Genomic DNA, 25,489 nt, shown 5'->3' with positions numbered 1-25,489 from the left:
AATAAAATAGGAGGTAGTGGTGGACTTACCTCTCCAATAGAAGACCGGAAAATGTCAGTTTTAGTTCATTAAAAAACTTAATTTGACTACTCCACAATGGAACCTGTTTCACTGGCACAATCCTGCTTCATCAGGAAATTTAGGGAGCAACTAGGTCTGGTATATATAAAGCCAAGCGCCTGTGTGATCTGATCTTGATCATTTCAGGTTAAAATTGAGTGTTTTAGTACCGGCGCCCCCTATAAGGGCCTTATGTCCGCTTCTGTCCATTTTCAGCACCGGTAATATTGATGTGTTGCAGTAAAGCAGACACAAATACTTTAGTGGGCTCAGGCCCTAAGGAGAACCTGAAGATAGCCTGAAGAGATGTCACAAACATAGAATTTTCTGTTCGCGAACGCAAACTTCAGCAAAATGTTTGTGAACAAGCGAATCTGGCAAACCGTCGTAGACTTCGCTGGGCAGGCAGATTTTAAAACCTACAAAGTCTGTTTCTGGCCACTAGGGATGGTCCTGCTTAGGAGAACTCATGGAGAAGCATGTGATCAGCTGATAGATTTGTAAGGTCCTGATTTGCTGTGATGACTTCCTGGTTTAACACTTGATCAGAACCAGCAAATCAGAAACTTACGAATCTATCAGCTGATCAAAGTGATCACATGCTTCTCCATGAGTTCTCCTAAGCAGGGCCATCCCTACTGGTCACAAAAGTGATGACAAAGTTGTTTCAAGGGGTCTAACACCTGGTCGGTGGAATGCCAGAGGGGGATCCATGCCAAAAGTCTCACCACAAATGACGGAGTTGACGCAAAGTCGGGTTTTAAACCCTAATGGGCAGCAATCACATTATGCACAGCTCTGGGTGTCAGTGGGCTGTGGAGTGTCTCACACCAAGAGATACAATAGTACTATCAGAATACAGTGAAATAATAATGCACTGGAGTGGTTCTGTGCGTGCAACTTAATGAGGCAACAGCAGTATTGTGCACACAGCTCTGGGTGTCAGTGGGCTGTGGAGTGTCACACATAAAAACAAACACAGGAGACCGATGTGCTAGTCCTCAAAGGGCTGTTTGGTGTGCTTTCACAGCTAGTGAGGAACAAGAACACAGGCCTAGCTAATGCTTTCCCTACCTTTCTGCAGCAAGTCTGACCCTGCTCTCACCAACAGTCAGCAGCCAGCAGAGAATTGTATTTGCAATGTATTGTATTGCATTGTTTAAAAGGAACTATGTCAGCCTCCGTATACCTCTAACTTCAGGTTTCCTTTAAAGAGACACTGAAGCGAAAAAAAAATATGATATAGTGAATTGGTTGTGTACTATGAATAATCACTAGAAGATTAGCAGCAAAGAAAATATTCTCATACTTTTATTTTCAGGTATATAGTGTTTTTTCTAACATTTCATCATTCTATAATATGTGCACATTACACAACACTCAGCATTCAAAATGAGTCTTTCAGAGCAGTCTGTGAAGTAATGACCTCTCCTCTAGCAGAGGAAAAGTAAATAGTCCAGGAACAGTTGAGATAATAAAAGTCAGATAACAGCCCTCTCCACCACTAACTTAGTCGGAGAGCTTAATGGCTTGTTTGTATAGAGATAACAACTGGAGTTTCTCAACTCTTCCTGTACTGGAAACAATTACACTGATGTATCTGATCTTAATGTTTTATTTCTTAGCTGTGCTAATATCATCATTTTTTTCCGCTTCAGTGTCTCTTTAATTTCTTTTATATCATAGAGGAACTAGAATATGTCATCATTCTCGTCTTCCCCCTCCCCCACCTCTCCATAGATCAGAGCATGCTGCAGACAACTGAGCAGCAATTATTTGTATCCCATGTGAATTGTAGTACAAAGAAGACTGAACTGTGTGTAGTTTGCATTGTCCCCCATTTTTTTCACTTGACTTGGGTGCTTTTGCTTAACTGCATGAACCGTGCAATGCCAGTGGGATTTTGAGATTTTTTTTTAGCTACAGTAACAAGCTTATCTCAGCATGCAAATAACAGAATGCTTCCTATTTTGAATAAGATAAGAACACTATGATCAGGTAATTGAATCTACCCCAGACCCCTTTGAAAAAAAATGTACGCAGTGATGTAAAGCCTGTTGTCTAGGTGATGTTTGCTGTGGTGGGAACAGTAAGCTGTGGCAGTAGGGAGGGAAAATTAACACTAAGCAGGGCTGAAAAAAAAAGAAAAGGTCAAAAGTGATGTCACTTTTGGCACCACAGAGAAACAGGAAAGCTGGAAACCAGCAGAAATATTATTTTTTTTTTCATATCACATTTCTCCTAAATCTGACAGTGAACACTAAAAACAAAAGGCTAGGTAAGCTAAATAAGTAATTTCTTATTTAATTATTTTTTTCAGTTAACCTCCTTAATGATTATCACGAGTCCAGCTTGGAGTGGAAAAAACAAGCTAGGAGCGGTTATGCCGAGCTGAACTCGTGGTAGCCGCTGTGAGGTCTATGCAGAGCAATGTGCGCAGTGGGCATTTTAACCCACCTCCCGGATGATCCCGACATCGGCCGCCAATCTTCTTTCTCTCCTCCAAGGCTCTGCTTCCCCCAGGTGAGATCGCCGTCTGTCGTCATGACGACGGCGGGCAATCTCACTATAGGGTTACAGCGCGAAGGGAGAACTGCATCGCTGGATTCCAGGAAGGTGAGTGGCTGCTGATCTCTCTGCAGTGTGATTTTTTTCCAGGTTTTAGGGTCTAAAAGCATGAAAAAATTGCACCGTTTATATAACCTTAAAACCTGGAAATAATCACACCTGAGTTTCATCCCACTTTGAAGCACATTTATGCTAATCTCTAGGATGACCCTCCACATGTGTAACAAGAAGACTTATAGGTCATTTTGCTAAACAAATTCCTCCACTGATTGTCTGTTTTCTGCCAAATCTAATTCCGAATCCTCATTCCTGCATACAAATCCCTTAATCATGGAGTCTCCTATTTCATCTCAGGTCTTGTTACTGAGCTCTCCGCATGGTGGTCCCTCTGATCCCAAAAAATGAGGGCTGTACAGAGCATCTCGGGCTAATAGAGGCTTAACCTGCATCGTTCTGGTTCTCTTGAATAAAGCTGTCTGGGCACATCCAGCAGTGTCATAATACTGAAGCCTCCTGCATATAAAGAGCCTATTCCACCACAGTCCGAAAATGAGATATAGAATACCGAGGCAAAATATAACACCTGGGAGATGGAGACAGGATCAAAAATGGAACATAAGGGAAGGTGTCAGCTAGTCAAAAATATGTCATTATTCTGTCTTTGGATTTCATGCATGAGAAATGAATGTGGCATACAGATGAGTTGATGTCGATTAAATTCTATTTTAAAGTGCAACTGAAGTATAAAATCCTAAATATTTAAAGTGGATCTGAACTCTTGCACAGGACAGAAGGAAAACAGCGAGAAATGCACCCTGTATGTATTTAGAGAGTTTAACCTGTCTAATTCCCCCTCATCTGTGGCTAATCACCGGTGGAATTTGATCTCTCTGTGTCAGCTGGCTGGCTGGCAGAGCAGCTAATTTGTAAACACAGGATGTTAACACTATGTCTGCTTCCATGAGGGCCAACAGAATACTATGAACAGATTGTCGTCATAGTTGTTCGCAACTCAACTAACCAGCAGTCTCAACCAACCAGCACTAATCACCGGCTGGGTTTCTTAGGCTGTTTTTGGGCTCCACTGTGCTTAAAGTCTAGAATCTATGGCTCTCCCATGATCAATGTACTTTAAATTACTTTAACATTTAATACAGTGTTCATGATATATACAATACAATACAATACAATACAATACAATACAATAACATTTCTATAGCGCTTTTCTCCCATAGGACTCAAAGCGCTTAGGCTCTCTCAGATTCAGTAATTAGTAGGATGAAGTATTCACACAACAAAAGTTATATTTCTGCAAATGCCAGACTGAACAGGTGGGTTTTCAGTCTGGATTTAAACACATCCAGGGATGGGGCTGTCCTGATCTGTTGAGGTAAGGAGTTCCAAAACGTAGGGGCAGCATGACAGAAGGCTCTGGGACCAAAAGTTTCTAAGTGGACTCTGGGTATGACTAGATTATTAGAACCTGTGGATCTGATATATACAGTGGTTTGCAAAAGTATTCGCCCCCCTTGAAATTTTCCACATTTTGTCATATTACTGCCACAAACATGAATCAATTGTATTGGAATTCCACGTGAAAGACCAACACAAAGTGGTGTACACATGAGAAGTGGAACGAAAATCATACAAGATTCCAAACATTTTTTACAAATAAATAACTGCACAGTGGGGTGTGCGTAATTATTCAGCCCCCTTTGGTCTGAGTGCAATCAGTTGCCCATCAGTTCTAATGACTAAATAGAGTGCACCTGTGAGTGAGGTAATGTCAGTACAAATACAGCTGCTCTGTGACGGCCTCAGAGGTTGTCTAAGAGAATATTGGGAGCAACAACACCCCTTGGAGTCCAAAGAACATACCAGACAGATCAGGGATAAAGTTATTGAGAAATTTAAAGCAGGCTTAGGCTACAAAAAGATTTCCAAAGCCTTGAACATCCCATGGAGCACTGTTCAAGCGATCATTCAGAAGTGGAAGGAGTATGGCACAACTGTAAACCTACCAAGAGTCCAAGACAAGGCCGTCCACCTAAACTCACAGGCAGAACAAGGAGAGCGCTGATCAGAAATGCAGTCAAGAGGCCCATGGTGACTCTGGACGAGCTGCAGAGATCTACAGCTCAGGTGGGAGACTCTGTCCATAGGACAACTATTAGTCGTGCACTGCACAAAGTTGGCCTTTATGGAAGAGTGGCAAGAAGAAAGGCATTGTTACCAGAAAGCATAAGAAGTCCCGTTTGCAGTTTGCCACAAGCCATGTGGGGGACACAGCAACCATGTGGAAGATGGTGCTCTGGTCAGATGAGACCAAAATGGAACTTTTTGGCCAAAATGCAAAATGCTATGTGTGGCGGAAAACTAACACTGCACATCACTCTGAACACACCATCCCCACTGTCAAATATGGTGGTGGCAGCATCATGCTCTGGTGGTGCTTCTCTTCAGCAGGGACAGGGAAGCTGGTCAGAGTTGATGGGAAGATGGATGGAGCTAAATACAGGGCAATCTTGGAAGAAAACCTCTTGGAGTCTGCAAAAGACTTGAGACTGAGGCGGAGGTTCACCTTCCAGCAGGACAACGACCCTAAACATAAAGCCAGGGCAATAATGGAATGGTTTAAAACAAAACATATCCATGTGTTAGAATGGCCCAGTCAAAGTCCAGATCTAAATCCAATCGAGAATCTGTGGCAAGATCTGAAAACTGCTGTTCCCAAACGCTGTCTAGCTTATCTCACTGAGCTGGAGCTGTTTTGCAAAGAAGAATGAGCAAGGATTTCAGTTTCTAGATGTGCAAAGCTGGTAGTAAGTATAAAATCATTTACTTTGCCCATCTCAGGTACACTTTAGAGTGGGATAAACTTCTGACATAATATTCAATAGAAATGTGTTCTCCTACTTTTTATTACCCATACAGTTATCATATTTGCTTTTGTGCACAAGTAATATTGTCCATTTACAAATTACAAATTACAAAAGTACAGTTTATTTGCTCTGAAAGCTGACATTGCATTTTATTGCATAGCTACTATATTTATATATTAAAATCTATGTAGTGATCACTTCTCGGCCCTTTCTGCTTCTAAGCTCAGTGCAGTTCAGTTTCAGCACTTTGCTAATATTTACTAAATGTATCTGAAAAAGGAATGTAAGAAAGCTAATGTTAACACCTTATAGGATGCGGCCAGAAGCTTTCCACTGAAGCAAGGACTTTCCACGGGAGAACAAAGTGTTGTGTTTAACTGTCTGAATGCTGTTCTGCTATATATTTTTGTTTGTAGTAGTAGATTTTATGCTGCAAATAATCTTTTAGAGCAAAGAAGAAATGCTTCATTTCATACCACTTAAAAAAATGGGAAAAAAAAGTATACAGTGTGTAAATCCTATGATCACCCTACTTGAAAGATTAAAGGATTTTTATAGGGTTGTGGTTTTGGGTGTTTTTGTTTTGTGGGAGTGGGTAAGGGGTACTAATGTGACCCAAGAATTTTCCTTAAGGAGAATTCACATAGAAAAAAAATTAATCATTTTGATTGAAATAACTTTTTGGCACTTACATCGTCTGCAAATCAAACTACCAGTTTGTGTTCCTATCAGTTGTTTTTTTGTATTTTCCAATTTAAAAATACAGAATGAAAATGAGAAAAATGAAGGTTTTGAACATTTCATTTAGGAACAGCGATGACCATGATTCAGGCCTTGATGAGATGGTTATGGAGCCTTGCAGAGTTCAGACATGAGTCAGCAGGTAGCGTAATGTTTACACATGCTCTATTTCATTTCATTTGCAAAGTCACAACAGAGGGGACTATTAAAAGGTAAAATAAAAAAAGGATTAAAAAAAAATCACGACAAGCCTGTCGTTTTATTTTCTATTCCTTGCTCACCTTGACAAACCCTTGAGACTCAGTACCTTTTTATTAAAGATTTGTCTGTTACCAACTCAATTATAATCTCCTAAAGGGACCCTGAACTAATCCTGAGCAATAGAAACCGAGCCTATGAATTGTAATGTGCATGATCCAAAGATGCAATCAGAGAAAAACACACATAAAAAGATTTTTTTAGTTTTTTGTTCTAAATATGCCCTAGATATTAACATGCAAATTAGTACTATTGCTTATAGTGTCAGACCCCAAATTACATCTCCCTCCGAGTTGCGACAACTCGGAGGAAGAATACTATTTAACGCAGCCTCGGAGTTTAGCGGCAGCAGGGAGAGCTGTCATTCCGCTTTCCCCGTGCCGAACTGAGCGACGCCGAGACGCCATGTTCTCTGTGATTTGAAGTTTTAAAAATCAAGACATGTTTTTTTTACCACAGGTAATATCTGATTATATAGTCTCTTATCTTATTCCTGGTTTTCATCAGGCGTGCTTGTAGTCTCAATAAAGCACTATAATACCATAGGTGCCTTTTAACCTTCTTGGCGGTAACCCCGAACGTAGTTCGGGGTAAGCCGCCGGAGGGTGCCGCTCAGGCCCTGCTGGGCCGATTTGTTTAATTTTTTTTTTGCTGGACGCAGCTAGCACTTTGCTAGCTGCGCCAGCACCCTGATCGCCGCCGCCGCGCGCCCAATCGCCGCTATACGGTGCGGCGCGCGCCCCCCCCCCCCCAGACCCTGTGCGCTGCCTGGCCAATCAGTGCCAGGCAGCGCCGAGGGGTGGCCCGGGACTCCCAATGACGACCCGACGTCAGTGACGTCGGTGACGTCATTCCGCCCCGTCGCCATGGCGACGGGGGAAGCCCTCCAGGAAATCCCGTTCTTTGAACGGGATTTCCTGATCGGAGATCGCCGAAGGCGATCGAAGAGGGTGGGGGGATGCCGCTGAGCAGCGGCTATCATGTAGCGAGCCCTGGGCTCGCTACATGATATAGAAAAATTTTTTTTAAAAAAAACTGCCGCGCTGCCTCCTGGCGTATTTTTTTATACCGCCAGGAGGGTTAAATTAACATATTCCCCATAAGATTGTTATCTTATGAACTGCCTTCCCATTCATTGAACTCCGGGCTAACGGGCGGCGGCATGGGAGCGCACAGAACCGCGGCAGCAGCATTTTGGAAGTAGCAGATAAGTCCAAAAGGCTAAAGTAGTTAAACCTTCCAATACAAATGAAGTTGGCACTGCTCATACCCCATGCATACCCTGGAGGTGCAGGATGAAGCATGCATGTCATAAATGGCTGGCGTGTTTCAGACAACAATGTGTCATTCATTACGCATAGCCTACACATGTATGAACAGTCAAGGTTTATGTACAAATGTAAAACCCCCTCCCACAGGAAATGAGCCCATCCCTAAACAGGAAAGGGGAAGGTCCTAACATTCCTGACCAAAAAAAAATGTGAGGTAGGGGGAAGAAAGATAAATACAATCATAAAAATCAATAAATACGTTTCAAAATCCACCACGCAGAATTGAGTGGGTGTGAGTGGGTGGAGACACAAAGTAATGCAGGCAATATCACCACTGTGTGAGTGGGTGGAGACACAAAGTAATGCAGGAAATATCAACACTGTGTGAGTGGGTGGAGACACAAAGTAATGCAGGGAAATGTCACCACTGTGTGATTGGGTGGTGATGACACATACTAATGCAAGGCAATCGCTCCACTGTGTGAGCAGGTGATGCCACAAAGTACTGTAGTGAAGTCTCTCTACTGAGCGAGTGGGTGGAGGCATAAATTACTGCAAGGAAATCTGTGCATTGTGGGAGTGGATGGAGACACAAACATGTGCAGGAAAATGTCACCACTGTCTGAGTGGACAGAGACAAGAGCTATAGCAGAGGAATCTCTCCAATGTGGGACTGGCTGGAAACACAGAAAGCTGTTGGAAAAACTCACCAGTGTGAAAGTGGAAGAAGACAATACTCACTAGTGTGAAAGTGGGAGGAGACAAAAATCACTAGTGTGAAAGTAGGAGGAGACAGAAATCTCACAGCTGTAGTCTTAAAGGAACATCAAAAACTTAAAGAGAACCCGAGCCGAAACTAAATCGTAAAAAACCCCCCACATTTCTCACCATTCTGTGGTGCTCCATTCAACCTCTGGGTCCCAAGGAAGATTCTATTTTTTTTTTATTACAAAATGGTCACGACCTCACAAGTGCTTCTAGATCACGGTCCATGAGAGTAGCGCACAAGAGGGCCTGAGCTCCGGGCATGCTCAGTTGGTCCTCTTGTGCCTCAGGAGCAAGCACAGACAGGCGTGGAAGATGCGGAATTGCCGGAGTGGCTGTTGTGCAGGCGTGTCTTTCCTGCCAAGGACGGCCCTTCCTGTTTCGGGCTACTGACAAACTGGTATTTTTTGGAGGGGAGGGAGGTGTTGGTTAGAAATGCCTGTGTGTCCCATTTATTAAGTAATATCCACCTCATAGTTTCGTTTTCGGCCAACTAAGAGTCGGCCCCTGGCAATGCGCACTCTTCTTCGCCTTCCCCACTGTCAAGTGCGTTCTGCTTGATGGTGGGGAAGGCAAAGAAGAGTATGCGTTGCCGGGGGCCGATTCTTAGTCGGCCGAAAATGAAACTAACGCATGGCAGGGACCGGAGGACACTCGAGGAGCTGCGAGGGCACAGGATGGCTGCAGGGAGCTTGGGAAAGCCTCAAGTAAGTGAAACTTTTTTTTCCCTTGGGTTAAGGTTCCCTTTAAGGGACGAGGATAATTGACATTTATTTTTAAACAATGCACATTCCTTGGCTGTCCTGCTGTTCCTCTGCTTCTAACACTTTTAGCCATAGACCCTGAAGAAGCATGCAAGTCTGCCTGAATTTGTTGCATGCTTGCATCAGATGTGGGATTCAGACACTACTGACCAGAAAGGTCAGCAGGACTGCCAGGCAACTAGTATTGTTTAAAAGGAAATAAATATTGGAGCTTACATACTGCATATCTTTCGCATCAGGTTCCTTTTAAGGAGTCTAAAAAGCAATTTAGAGTTGATGGACACCCAACTAGGAAAAAAAATACTTCTGTGTGGATAACTTATAAAATGTACTGTTCCAGCATGTTTCAAGTACCAGTAAGTCTGCACTCTAAAAAGGTCTATCCAAGGCTTGTTTCAACAGGAACAAATTCTACCTCAGCACTGGGTACAATTGAATAAACAAGAGGTATGAGTGATGCAGAATGTGATCAGACAGCTATTTCAGTTCCACTTTACTGGATTTGTGGTGCTGCACATATATATATGTATTTGATTTGCTTCTTGGTAAAAGGAATGACAAGTGAGCCTATCATGCTCTGGGAGTCGGTGTGCGCCTGATGGCTTCAGACAGGAATGAATTTGCAGCCCAGGAAAAGCAATCAGGGTGCAGGATTCTATCTGCGGTGTAACATCTCCCTGAGACGGAAAGGGTATACGTTGTCTGGCTGAGGTCACAGAATTAGAGGCAGACTCCAATTAACAGGGACATTTTCCATTTATCTTCACTCAGGGGATGAAGAGCTACACTTAGAGGGAACCTAGAGAGTATTTTTAGCTCACATTCTATTTTATAGTCTACTACTGCATCCTAACCCATTACATTCAGCAGTGACGGCTCCAGCTTCAATTTTTTTTTTTGGGTGGGGGGGGGGAGCACAAAGGGGGCATGATGACTGGCTGGTGGAGCCCATTTGGGTGATCTATGTTTGTATGGTGAGCTTTAGACACACAGTGATAAAATGAACTCCAACCATACTCAAGTACATAGTCAAGTATAAGAAATTTTGGTCTGACTAAATAAAAGTATAGGGATGGACTTATACACGAGTCACTGCCAACACTGTGCACATTGAGTAATGTGTGTACTATTAGTGACACTCCCATTTGCACCCATTTTTACCCAGCGGTAAGTGACACTTTTTTGTTAAAGGAAATCCCAGGCAAGCACAAGTCTGAAAGTTCTGGCCACAACAATTAACAAAGAAAGGGGCAGGGGGGGAAATACTGGGCTGCAGGAAAGGGAGTGATTAATTGCTGCACTTGGGGGCTTGGAAGAGTTATTGGCTGCACTTAAAGGACATGCGGGGGTTGATGGGTGCAATTCTGTATGCAGTGCAGTCATAACCCCCTCCTGGGCCCGAAGCCCAGCTGTTAATTCCTCCTAGTCCCCAAGGGCAGCCATTAACTTTGCTGGGTAGCCTTATACTTTAGTCAATAAAAAATTCCAACTTAAGAGGTTAAAAAATTGGAGTCAACTTATATTCAAGTACAGGTAGTTCAGCAATGATAGGAAGCAAATGTAAACATCCCAAGTAGGCTTTTGAGCAGAGCAAATTGTCCAAATGATGGTGTTATTATGGAAGAAAAGTTACCTACAGATGCGTACAGTACTGGAAGAAAAAGACAAACGGGAGCCCAAATAGTGCAGTATGTCACACGTATTGAGTATCAAAAGTACTTCTGAAAAAGGGTACTCACAAAGGTGGGTTGCGCTAGGGGCAACCGACCACTTCAGGCACGTGGAGTATATTACACCTGACTCCACTCAGGTCTGCCAGCGGTCCTGGACTCGGTCGCTCTCTTAGCAAAACACCTTTGCGCACCCAAAACAGGTGCGCAAGGCCCCCCTCCTGAATAGGTGGGAGGAGTAGGGTACAGCAAAGGAATAGAGGCGCCCAATATATATAAAAAGTGCCAGAGCCGTCTATATGCCAGACTCGGGGCGCCCCGAGTCTGGCATATAGACGGCTCTGGCACTTTTGATTGGCCTGAGGGAGTGGGTGAGGTCCCACGAGACGCGTTGCCTGTGCTTAAAGGGAAGGTTCAGGGAGGGTGGTTAAAAAATAAAAATCAATTTCCACTTACCTGGGGCTTCCTCCAGCCCGTGGCAGGCAGGAGGTGCCCTCGCCGCCGCTCCGCAGGCTCCCGGTGGTCTCCGGTGGCCGACCCGACCTGGCCAGGCAGGCGCAGTACAGCCCAGCGGACGTCCGATGACGTCAGCGCGCCGGCGTGGGACGCAGAAGTGCCGGGCCTTGGAGCGCAGAAGAGCCCAACCTGGCAGCCGGCCTGGCCAGGTCGGGTCGGCCACTGGAGACCACCGGGAGCCTGCGGAGCGGCGGCGAGGGCACCTCCTGCCTGCCACGGGCTGAAGGAAGCCCCAGGTAAGTGGAAATTGATTTTTATTTTTTAACCACCCTCCCTGAACCTTCCCTTTAATTATCCATTAAACTTCCTTAATTAAGTGAGTATGTCGTCTATGGGGTAGGCAACCTCAACCTTCTTTATTTTATTGATTTTAAAGTGTTTTATATATATTGAAAGAAAAACAAGAACATAGGAAGATTTGTGTGATTTGCATGCTAGCTTAGCTTGTGACTGTAGCTTAAAAAAGACCCTCCCACAATCCCGCTGGAGCTGCACACTTCCTGCAGTAAGGCAAAGGCAACCAGACCAGGAAGACATTTCAGAAAAAAGAGGGGTGTAAATATATTTTTGGGGCACTACCTATTTTTTTGTCAAGATTCTAATGTTACAAGCAGACCCACCCCAGCCCCAGTCTATGGAAGTGCCCATTATGTCTATAGGGTTAGGCATTGTAAGGTGGTGGGTTGGTGGGGCTTTAAGTGTTAGGTGTTGGGGGGTCCTTAGCTTCAGGTGTCAGCCGCGGGGGGGGGGGGGATTGTTAGGGTTAGGCATTGCCATGGGGGTCTTAGGGTTAGGCACTGCCATGAGGGTCTTAGGGTTAGGCATTGCCTGGGGAGGATCAGTTGGGATTAGGCCTGGGTAGATGGATAGTTTGCTCTGAGAGTAGGTTAATGTTAGGTGATAACAAAATATCGGTAAAGATTATCAATATTTTACTATTGGAATTACTATGGTACTATAATATCGGTAATTTTAACAATATTCTACTAGTGTAAAACAAACTGTTGGAGGTGCCCAAAAGTAAATTCTAATCTCTAAACGGTACTGTATAGGAGTAGATAATTCTTACCTCCATAAAGAACAAACCACATAGGTAAATATAACGGTTCAATGATGCACAATGAGACAACGCGTTTCATGGGCGCTAGTCTGCTTCCTCAGGTCAATAACAAGTGGCTAAGTATGCATCACAGGTGTGGGCGCCTCTCTAGCCTTCTATTCTACTAGAGCTATTTCCAGCACCCCTTTTTACCGCAGCAACCTTTTTACAAGTATGCTGTTATTTGAAATGCTGCCACCCTTGCTGACACCCCACCTCATATACCAATGAAGTCTAAGCAACATGAGTTTTCAGTCATCGGCTGTGCGTCTCTTATGTCAGAGCGACTTGATGATGTATAAACACCTATTAAATCGTTGAGTCTAAACTTTGATGGGGCCCTTTAATATTCACAACTTTTCCTTGTTTCTTCTTGGTGACCCTCACAGCCTGGGGGCCCATCTTACAAGGGTCATAGACCAAGTGTGGCCACCAGGATCTTCACACCTATAAGATGTGTAGCCACAAAAACCCCTGATCTGGAGTTTCAGAGAAAGGGAAGGTTAGTAGTTTGGGCAGAGCCGGGACAAGGTCCTCCAGCACCCAAGGCTGAGACACCAATGTGCGCCCCTCCATCCCTCCCACCCCAGCCGTCACACACTGATTGCTATAACACTGAGGTGCCCCAGGGCCCCCAACACCTTAATCTCTAGTTATCTGGCTTGCAGTCACTGTCATGTATCCCCTTTTCTTATGTCTCTCTGCTTCAATCACAATAGGGGAATGATAGTGAGTTGTGCGCCCCCTCCTACAATGCGCCCTGAGGCAGGAGCCTCTCTCGCCTCTGCCTCGGCACGGCGTTTGGGCCCCTCTACACCTCTGGCTCCCCTGAAGTCGCAGGGGCTGCTCCTCCCTAGTTACCCCCGGTATACTCCCAAAAATGCAGAAAATATATACTAATAATAACAATGAAAAAAAATCACAGTGCTTTGCTACAATGGAGAATGCGCAGCCTAAGCCAGTGACAAGCAAGTATGCTCGCTACGCGGACATTCATTGCTGAGAACTATAAATAGAAAAATGGCTTTAAAAGAGGTAACGCATGGTGATAAGATTATGCACAATAAGCTGATTACTCTTAAATATCTATCTTACCAAAAATCTCAAGACTGAGGATTCCCTGTAAATATTGCCTGGATCATATGGTGCAGATGCAAAAATAAGCCAGTTATGTCAGCTTATTCTAAAATACCAGATTCAGGATGAAGCTCTGCATACAGCAAAGCATGAGGCTCTCTGACAGCATGACTCAGCCTGACACAATAATCCCATCAGCCACTGGGGCAGCATTACTCTGACCTCCTGCCAGATGTTCCTTCAACTGTGGCCTATCTGGGCAGCATTACTTTGACCTCCTGGCAGATGTTCCTTCAACTGTGGCCTGTCTTTACTGAAATCCAGTCTTCCCAGAGAGGTGAAGTAAACGCAGTCATGGTAGCTAGGATGGATACAATATACAGAGTGCCACCCCTACTCGTAACAGCCAGATACAAGGAAATGAAGTCGAAATGGCTGAAATCTAATAGGGAAGGGCAGGGTAGGAGGTGCCCAGAAAAAAATGCGGTATATATACTATAATAGGACTAGAAAACAGATGGGTAGAAAAAAGTGGTCCTACCTTAAATGAGAACCTCTCATGTGTTTGGTGGTTCAAAATGCTGTGTATACTCGCATATAAGCCGACCTGCATATAAGACGAGGTACCCACTTTTCCCTCAGAAACCAGGAAAAAGTGGTTGACTCACGTATAATCCCCCTCCACAATAGCCAGATGTGCCCCCCCCAAGTACAAGTCAGCCCCCCTCCCCATAGCCAGATGTGCCCCAAGGATGATACAGCTGTGTCTTAAGACGCCACTAGATGGCGTCATAGATGTGAGACACAGCGATTGCCACACAGGAAGAATCCACGATCATTGCACAGCTGAAACGTTGCTGGCACGCAGCGCTACACAAGCCAGGGGACACAGGTAGTCTTGAGCAGCACACTCTGCACACCATGTTGCAGGGGATGGGGGTTACAGGCACAGCAGGGAGGAAGCTGGCAAGAGCAGGATTACTAGTGCATGATCCTTACACTCCTCTGTCAGTATCAAAACCTGCTGCACCATCTGTTCTGCTCCGCTGACTCGAATATAAGCTGAGGGGGTAACTTTTCAGCACATTTTTTTGTGCTGAAAAATTTGGCTTCTACGCAAGTATATGAGGTAAGTCTAACTTTGAGTGCTCAATAAAGTTACTTATTTTGAGCCACCAAACATGTGAGAGGTTCTTATTTAAAGTAGAACTAACTTTTTCTACCTACCCGTTTTCTAGTCCTATTATAGTATATATACGCATTTTCTTCTGTCTGGGCGCCTGCTACCCTTCCTGATCCAGTCACTCCTAGATAGGGGAACCCACTCTATAAGTAGAGACCTCCAAAGTAGTGATGAGCACCGAATGGATTCCGAATTGATTAGTGCACCTGAGTGGGCTGGTGTGTTATTTTACCCAGTGTTACTTCTTCTTTAATCCGTGTCTAATTGCATGTCAGGTCACGTTCCAAGTTGCATCACTTGACTAACACGTTTCCTCCTTCCGGGGTAAAAGAGGAAGCGTGTTAGTCACGTGACGCAATTTGGAATGCGACGTGACACGCAATAAGACAAGGATTAAAGAAGAAGGAACACTGGGTAAATTAACTCCTCCACACCAGCTTACTCAGGTGCACTAATTAGCTCTTGGATTCCGAATGATTTAGAGTCTAATTCAATTCGGAATCCATTCAGAGCTCATCACTACTCCAAAGAATGGACTTTTCTTGGAGCTGCGACCAATGAACTGCGAAAACAAGACGGAGTGGGGGCGGCATGTCCCCACCTGCTCTAATGAGTGGTTGCATCCTTTGCAACCCAGCCTTGCGAGTATAACCATCTACTTGTTTATACACTTCACGCGTGGCCACGGCTGTGCAGACGCAGTTGGATGAGATTACGCATTAAACCAGGACCGGCAGATCATTGGAGGACAGCGTGGGGCATTACAGGGGCCGGTAGAAGCCCCAGGTAAGTGTCTTTTTTTATTTTCAACTCCCCCCGAGAACCCCTTTAAGTCCAGCCAAATGCCTCTATCATTGCAGGCTGTTCTTCAGTATCTGTGGCATCTATAGGTGTCCCCTACTCACTGCCTATGCCACCCAACCCACTTTGTCATCTTTTGTTCATCAATTCATCCACCCACATCTCAATAATGCAATACATTTTTGATCACATGGGTATCCTTTAAATAACTGCTGGATTTTCAGATGATATTTTGTCTTATAGATAGAGAACAGCCATAAGCTAAAAGCAGACAAATTCAATTATAATACATAGCATCAGCCTTTTCTCCAGCAGTGTCTATCACCCCCAGCTGATGAGAGACAATGCCAGGAGAGCGGCCCTTTCCCGGGCAACAGAATACAAAGTTCATGTCTATTTCTGTCCGATCCATCAGCCTATGTCAATGTCAGAAGAAGGATTTCAGCAATACCTGTCACTATGCTTCTCCAGCATCACAACATACAGAAATCTCAATGCTAGAAATTGTATTTCCCGAATGCCCACAGGTAGCCCAATAACAGGGCACGCAAGGTAGAGTCAGGAGATGCTTCCTTATCTGGAGACCAATTGATTTAAAATGTATCCTGGATGTCTGTTTAAAGGGAACCTAAACTGAAGTAAAAAAACCAAACCAAACAAAAAAAACCCAACGAGTTTACCTTACCTACCAGCTCCGTGCAGCAACCCTGTGCCCGCACTGTCACTCACTGATCCTCCGGTCCCCCGCAGCGACCCTCTTCCGGCTGTGCAACTGTAGAGTCGACGGCTACTGCGCATGCACAGACATGAGTGTCCTCGATCATGCTCCCATCGCCAGGAGCGTTCTGCACATGCACAGTAGAGATTTTTCCATAATGCACATGCGCAGAGCACTCCCGTCCATGCGAGCACAATCAGGAGGCGCGTGGACCAGCATCCGAAAGACAGAGGGTTGCTGCGTGGGTACAGGGCGGCTGAAGGGGGCTGGTAGAGGCCCCAAGTAAAGGGGCCCATACACTGGTCGATTTCAGCCATCGATCAATCGATTCTATAGAATTTATCGATCAGAAATCATTTCTATCAAATCTATCCATCGATTTGCAGCCGATTTCGATCGATTTGATCTATCTGACTGGATGGAAAATCTAGGTCTATCTGCTGCTGGCATCAGATCAATGGCCCATAGCATTACATTGGATCTAATGGTCCAATAAGGCATTTAGATAGATTTCCAATAGATTTAATTTTGCAATCTATTGGAAATCTGTTCCTAGTGTGTGGCACACATCAGATAGATTCCTGTCAGTTTCAACTTGACAGGCATCTGACATAAATCTATCTGATGGTCAAATCTGCTGCAAATCTATCAGTGTATGGCCACCTTTAGTTAGTTTTCAGTATAGGCTCACTTTAAATAGGAAATATTGTTTTGTTCTCCTTTGAAGCATAATTAGCTACATACCTTTACTTTGTGTCTGTGAAATCCCATTGCTAATATATTCCCACTTCCTGCCTGCAGACTGGCAACAAGCCTGCATGTAGGCAGTGGGAATATCTGCGTTTCATCTTACACATGTACAGCGCTTTTTATGCCTTGTACACACACCATGCAATTTCCTGTCACATAGGCATCTTGAATCGATTATTTCCCACATTACTGCAGCGGTGGAACCCTATGGGAGTGGTTATACTCGCAGTGCCGTGATCATGGCGCAATCGCAAATTGCTGCATGCAGCATTTTGGGAGTGATTACATCAATAGCTGCAATTTGAAATCACAATTTCCAACAAAGCCCGTCAGTGGGTCCATAGCCTTAAGTCTGTTAGGGCTCAAACCCACTAGCAGCCTTTTGTAAGTGCTAGTTATTTTGAGAAGCTCTTGCTAATGCAAGTCTATGTGTGATTTTTTATAAAAACATATCGCTCAAGTGGGATCACACCCATAGCATTACATTAGCAAGAGCTTTTCAAATCACAAGTGCTTAGAAACGGCTTAGTAACATACTGCTAGTGGGTTCCAGGCCTTACTCTGACTTGTTACACTGAAGGATTATTTATTCAGAAAGTTGACTAACTGCCACAAAGTTTTGTACTGCATCGGGCAGTTCTATTTGCCTTTCTATGAGATTTCTGCTGCGAGTCGATGGGTTTCAAGTGGTACAAGACAGTAATTCAGGTACACAGTCAGTATCAGGAAGATATCAATCATTGGCCTGATCAATACATTTATAAGTGTTTATAGTTGTTCCTCATCTTCTGTCCCTGGGACTAACACATTTTATCTCAACGCCACAAATCTTCAAGAAGGTCTCAGGAACAATCGTTGAAAGAAACATTTTATCTAATGAGGAAATGGTAAGTCACGTCCCCATATAATAATTTATAACAGCATGGCCACATCAAAAGCTGTACTGCCCCACTTTACTGCTTATATACCCAATAAAAGCTACGTTTTATGATACCAAGTGGGCTTCTAGCCTTCAGACATTGTTTTTGTCCCATAGATGCCTGGAAGCACACATTACATTTGGGATATGGGCAAACCCAATCAGGGCCGGATTTTTGGAAAGGCCACAAAGGCCTGGGCCGTGGGCAGTGGCAACCAGGGCCGGATTACCAACCAGGCAACAAAAGCAGTCGCTTGGGGCTCCATTCAGAGTCAAAGGGGCCCCATCAGCACATAAACCAGCTCTCGCCATCCTGTCACCGGTGGCTGGATGGTATAATGGTTAAAGGGACTTTGAGCAGTGCGGAAACTATGGAAAGATGCATATCATTTTGAAGCTCTCTTTCTCCTCTTTTCAATGATATATAAACCGCTGCCCTATGCCTTTTAGTTTTCGCTATTTTCACGATCAAAATCGCGGCCACGGCAATTTTGTGAAAATAGCGAAAACTAAAAGGCGTAGGGTGGCAGTTTATCTATCATTGGAAAGAGGAGAAAGAGAGCTTCAAAATGATATGCATCTTTCCATAGTTACATTGTATTACACAGGACGACTGAAGTCGGCAGCTCAATTCAGCACAATGCAATGAAATATAAGGAACCCAGGGGGATATAATTACAAACATCATGCTGGTAGGTGTGAGGATGTAATAAATTAGTTGTAGGTATGCTTAAAGGCATACCCACAGGCACTGCTCGGAGTCCCTTTAAGGGTTCTGCCTCTGACACAGGAGACCAGGGTTCGAATCTCGGCTCTGCCTGTTCAGTAAGCCAGCACCTATTCAGTAGGAGACCTTAGGCAAGTCTCTCTAACAATGCTACTGCCTATAGGGCGCGTCCTAGTGGCTGCAGCTCTGGTGCTTTGAGTCCGCCAGGAGAAAAGCGCGGTATAAATGTTATTTGTCTTGTCTTGTCAAATGATGCTGTGCGCTGCTGATTGTCTTCAGAGCCAGGCTCTCCTCCTAGGCCCCCCTCCTGCTACTGTGCGCTCTGCCACTGCCCACTCCTCCCTCCCTTCCCACAGAGAACCACAGCTGCAGCAAGAATGACAGCAGCAGATGGCAAACGCTCACTATCCATGATCCAAGCGATAGAGTTCCCGTCATCTGAAACCCATCTGTCTCTTCTACAGCGCTGCCGCTCGCTCTGAACTTCCTGATTCTCAGATCAGACAGGAAGTAGGAAGTAGTAGTAGTAGTAATAACAGAGCGGCAGCACTGAGAGGAGACAGATGGGCTTCGGATGACGGGACCTCTACTGCTTGGATCGCAATAGGTGAATGTGAGTCATCTGGTGCTGTCATTCTCCCCCGCTGCAGCTGCCTTCTCTGCCAGACTATCGTATTTACTGGGATGGAGGTTGCATAGTGGCTGTCTAGTTTGGGAGGAAATCGGTTGCTCGGTGGTGGGGGTGGTTATGTAATTCTGTCTGGGGAACGGCTTCCAGTTTGGCGGTGTCCAGAGCTTTCTGCTATTGCCAGGCTGGAGATGCAGGGGAAAAGTGCTGCTGCTGTGATATCTGGCGCCCTCTTCACAGGGGTGCCCCAGCCCCTGAGTGCAAATGTCCCAGCCATTCATCTCTCACTCTGAATTTTGCCGCTGCTATTCCCTGCATTGTGCACCCACAGAGGAAAGCGGGCTGTTGCCCATAGCAACCAGTAGCTAGGCTGCCCCGGTGTGTGCGGCATGTTGCTGTGCAGCTGCATCTTCTGATTCTATTACAACATGATGCGGGGCCCAAACCAGTTACTTTGCTTAGGGCCCCATTTAGCCTTAATCCGGCTCTGGCGGCATCCCAAGGTTTCACCTGAACATGAAAGAGGGGTTGCTACAAATAAACGGGAGGCGGAGGCTGAAAATGGGGAGCAACACATGAAAAATGGAAATGTGATGCCTAAGGGAGCTGTTCGTGAAAAAGAGGGGCTGCAGTACATGGATGATACACATGGAAGAGGGGGCTGCACATGGAATAGGAGGGGCTACAGTACATAGATGATACACATGGAAGAGGGGGCTGCACATGGAATGGAAGGGGCTACAGTACATAGATGATACACATGTAAGAGGGGGCTGCACATGGAATGGGAGGGGCTGCAGTACATGGATGATACACATGGAAGAGGGGGCTGCACATGGAATGGGCTACAGTACATGGATGATACACATGGAAGAGGGGGCTGCACATGGAATGGGAGGGGCTGCAGTACATGGATGATACACATGGAAGAGGGGGCTGCACATGGAATGGAAGGGGCTACAGTACATAGATGATACACATGAAAGAGGGGGCTGCACATGGAATGGGAGGGGCTGAAGTACATGGATGATACACATGGAAGAGGGGGCTGCACATGGAATAGGAGTGGCTACAGTACATAGATGATACACATGGAAGAGGGGGCTGCACATGGAATGGGAGGGGCTGCAGTACATGGATGATACACATGGAAGAGGGGGCTGCACATGGAATGGGAGGGGCTACAGTACCTAGATGATACACATGGAAGAGGGGGCTGCACATGTAATGGGAGGGGCTGCAGTACATGGATGATACACATGGAAGAGGGGGCTGCACATGGAATAGGAGGGGCTACAGTACATAGATGATACACATGGAAGAGGGGGCTGCACATGGAATGGGAGGGGCTGCAGTACATGGATGACACACATGGAAGAGGGGGCTGCACATGGAATGGGAGAGGCTGCAGTACATGGATGATACACATGGAAGAGGTGGCTGCACATGGAATGGGAGGGGCTACAGTACATGGATGATACACATGGAAGAGGGGGCTGCACATGGAATGGGAGGAGTATTGCTGCACATGAAATGGGAGCCCCAACATACCTGACCTAGGGGTGGACAAAAAGTATAAATTTGACCCTGAACCCAATATGTATATTTGAAGGCTCTAGTTGGTATACAGTCATACATATTTGCACATGAGAGTAAATGTAGGAATAATTTGAAAGTAAAACAGCTTGAGGGAGGTGGTGAGGGGTGCTAGGATCATATGGACATCAGCCAAAATACTCTGTCAGCAGCAGATATGAAACTTTAGACCCTCATAGCTCCCAACTGTCCCTCTTTTGGAAGGACAGTTCCTCTTTGTGAACCCTGTCACTCTGTCCTCCTCATTTGTCCCTCTTTCAGTACTGATGTGCAGATATGTGAAAATATATGTATTTTTCTACTGAAAAATGTGTTTAATTGACTCTAAACTTTATTTCCATATTTTAAATTGATAGATTACTTATTTTCAAATGTTATTATGAAGGACAGAACCAGGATAGAAAGAACCAGTGTGAATTGAATTATAAAACAACATATTTTTCCTATGAAATCTTTATGGTATGCGTGATTAGGGGTGTGTCAGGGGCCTGATTAGGGGTGTGGCTTAAGTGTCCCACTTTCTTATCTCAAAAAGTTGGGAGGTATGGCCCCTATAGACTCATAAGAGTGGCACAACTAATTGTTTGCTATTGCCAGTGTTCACATTGCACCACAGTGTGCTGACAGCTCCTGTGCCCAGAAGTGCTATTGCAAAGATGTCACAGCCAAATTCACACATACGCGAATGTCTCCTTCCTCTGAATAAAATGGTGCTTTTTTCATCAGCTAAGCGTGTTCCTCAGTGCGTGTGCAGAGCAGAGGGTGGTCGGCCTCGCTGACAAGCCTGTGTCGTGAACAGCAGAGAAATAGATACAGACGCACCAGGCTGCTTGACATTTTTAATATTTAACCACTTTACTAATAAAGAGGAGCCCGGAAATGCTGGTAGATGATTCTGTCTGTGGTTGTGACCTAAGAAGATGTGGTCACAAACAAGAACAATATAAATGTTCTTAGGAGTGCACAAAACAGATGTAAGCGTGTACATTCTGGTAACAAGGACATTCATAATATATGGTAGGATTAAAGGGGACCAGTCACCAATGTACTTGAGACCATCTACGGCACAACAGAAGCAGGGTATAAGAGAGCCTATTATGGAGATCACCAGGGCCGGTGCTACCATAGAGCCAACCAGGGCTGTGGAGTCTAAGCCAAGGACTCGGAGCAATTTTTGGTACCTGGAGTCACTGTCGGTGGTTTCATAAACTGAGGAGTCGAATGATTTTTGTACCAACTCCACAGCCCTGATAAGAGTAATGATACAATAAAATGATCTGATTTTACAGCAATTCGATAAATATGATCGGATCTCCCCCCAAAAAAATCAAAAGCTTTTTTTCATTCGACTGAAAAATCCGATAGGATTTCTCGATTTTTTATCGATCTGGAATGCCTGAAATTTTTCTTCAATTTTTCTAAAGATTGCATGGTGTGTGTTAGATTGTCAATTTATTAATATGCACACCCTAGCAATTTTCTCAGAGTTTCCAATCATTTTTCTCATAATTGGGGAAACATGTTACATACGTGTGTGGTACATTGGTCATATTTTTGAATTGTTACAATCAGTCAGAAAAAAATTGATTGCAATTCTTGAATTGGACAGATGTTTAAAAAATTGTATGGTGTGTGGCCAATTTTAGACTAAGGAGTAAAGGTGGCCACACACCATACAATTTATTAAATATCTGTTCAATTCTATAGACTATTGATTGCCCCGCCGAACTCGCATGGATATTTTTAATTTCAATATGTCTGATTTTGATCGATAAACTGCCAAAAATGTATCCAGAGGGCATCAGTTGGGTTGAGTCAATAAATAACTGGCATATAAAACCAAAAGCGATTGAATCAGGTGGGAATCAAACAGAAAAACCAATAAGTTAGCCATACACTACACAGTTTGTGATTGATCCTCCTTTTCCACATCAGCCGTGGGGACATCAGGCTACCTATACTGAGGGAGGGAGTCTGGCTGTCTATACTGAGGTGGGACATCAGCATATGTAATATGTATACATGGGGGAAGAGGGCATCAGGCTACATATACTGAGGGAGAAAGTATGTCTGCCTATACTGGGTTGGGACATCATCCTACCTATACATGAGGAGGGGCATCAGGCTACCTATACTGAGGGAGGGAGTCTGTCTGCCTATACTGAGGTGGGACATCATCCTACCTATACATGGGGGAGAGGCATCCGGCTACTTATACTGAGGGGGGGGGGGAGTCTGTCTGCCTATACTGAGGTGGGACATCATCCTACCTATACATGGGGGAGAGGCATCCGGCTACTTATACTGAGGGGGGGGGGGGGGAGGGAGTCTGGCTGCATATACTGATGTGGGGCATCAACCTACCTATAACTGGAGGGCATCAGGCTTTGTTTAGTATCATGGACTCCTCTAGGAAAATAAGGAGTTGCAGTTTGCAAATGATATAGAGGCTGCCATATATATTTCCTTTAAAACAATACCAGTTGCCTGGCAGCCCTGACTATTTGGAATGGTATAGAACTTTGGATTTTCCCATAGACTGTGACAGTGAAGGGTATGAATAATTTTGGACTGAACACTTTTTGCTCAAATGAGAAATGTTTTTTTCCACAATAATACCTCTTGTACATGATCATCATCTTATTATCTTTTGGGAGACACCTGTGTCATTTCCTGTCAGAACATGACTTGCTGGTTGAATAAATGTAACAAGATTTGCCAGTGGTATGAATAATTATGGGCAGCACTGTATATACCGTATATATAAAAGCAGGCTTTTTAAACATTGAAGTTATGTATCAACGTGCTCTTGATAGTAGAATATTGTGTTTTCAAAAATGTTGTTAGGCGTAAAAGAACAAACACACAATACAGCAGCGCTTTGCTTCCTGCTTGTATCCGAGTTCCTGCCTCCCCGCGGTTCTCCAGACAGACTTATTTCCAGAATTTTTTTTTGTCTGCACTATCTGAAGAAGGGGACCCGCCGTGGCCCCGAAACAATTGTCATTTTGTGTGCTCATGAAGCAATAAATTGAAAACTACTTAATTTTGAATTGGTGTGCCGACCTGGAACTTTTGCATTTGCTATTTCCAGAATAAATATTATTTAATAAAGTAAACATGTATATCATCTATCACGGCAGTATTAGTATCTCTTTAGCGTCTGCAGCTCTATATAACGGAACAGATCTATTCCCCCGGTCTCCGGTGCTGCTAATAAAGAGCCTCTATAAAGGCTATGATTTAGAGCGGGGCATGGATTACCTGTTGCACGGCCCCCACTGTAAATACTACGCTCCGCCAGAGAGACAACTTCATCAAGACTCCGCTTTCACGACACTTCGGGGACCTGTTGACATTAAAGACAACTCCACTTCCTTGTTTATTGTTACCCGAGCTGCTATTAGTTCTGCTTGTCTTATTTTTTCATCGAATTATACAGGCAGCGCACATCCCCTTGATGACGGTCCCTGGGGTCTGAAACGTCTCTTTTCTCCCTGTATGCCATTTATTACACAAATTTATTATATTGGCGTTCTAGCTGAGCACTGCTCACTCTGTGCTAATAAACCGGCTTTGCTTATTAGTCTTGTGCGGTACTTACAGTTCCCCCCCTGAAGGCAGGAGGTACGGGGGGATACCGTGAAGCAAGCACTCATTAAATGCTTGTGTAAAAAAAAAAAAAACGGGAAAAATGTGAGCAGATCCGGCCGTGTGATTAATTGCAGCAAAAGGCGCAGCTCTGATTACATGCAGGAGATCGTTAAAGAACCGGTAATCCTAAAATTTAAGCTGCCTTTATGTAAACAGGCCGCTAATGCGGTCCATAAATATGTATAGAAAAGTTTGGATGTGTGTACAAAATGAGAGCGTCTGGTAAGCCAAGTCTACGCTATTATTATTTGGTATTTATATAGACACAGAACATTGATATCATGCAATGTTAGGGTACATTTCCACTTGTGCGTTGCGATTCCGTCACGGAAAACGCGTCAACTAATCCGCATGCGGGTGCGGATTCGTTCGCGTTTCCATGCAGATTTTCACGCGCAAAAGGGCCCTTAGGGAGTCTTGTCCAAGGTCTCTTCACTGAGTAGGGGTTGGCTTACTCAACAGGAAGAGCCGATATTTGAACCCTGGTCTCCTGTGTCAGAGGCAAAGCCCTTAACCAGTACATTATCCAGCCACTAAACCAGTAAATTATCCAGCCACTTTATATATAGCGCCGTAATCTTCCTCACCACTGTACAGAGTATATCGTCTTGTCACTAACTGTCCCTCAGAGGGGCTCACAGTCTAATCCCTACCATAGTCATATGTCTATGTATGTATCGTCTAGTATATGTATCGTAGTCTAGGGACAATTTAGGGGGAAGCCTATTAACTGTATCTGTATGTTTTTGGGATGTGGGAGGAAAACTTGAGTGCCCAGAGGAAACCCATGCAGACACGGGGAGAACATACAAACTCTATGCAAATAGTGCCCTGGCTGGGAT

General features: G+C 44.6%; 1 protein-coding gene across 14 annotated transcripts in view; it reads right to left on the bottom strand.

Moving 5' to 3' along the window:
* Nucleotides 1-25,489, bottom strand: part of ATP2B3 (ATPase plasma membrane Ca2+ transporting 3) — a 495,057-nt gene that overhangs the window by 254,526 nt on the left and 215,042 nt on the right. The gene's annotated exons all lie outside the window — the stretch shown is intronic.

Source organism: Hyperolius riggenbachi, chromosome 8 (genome assembly GCF_040937935.1).
Source record: "Hyperolius riggenbachi isolate aHypRig1 chromosome 8, aHypRig1.pri, whole genome shotgun sequence".
Classification (NCBI taxonomy): Eukaryota; Metazoa; Chordata; class Amphibia; order Anura; family Hyperoliidae; genus Hyperolius; species Hyperolius riggenbachi.
This window is presented reverse-complemented; position numbering and strand designations above follow the sequence as displayed.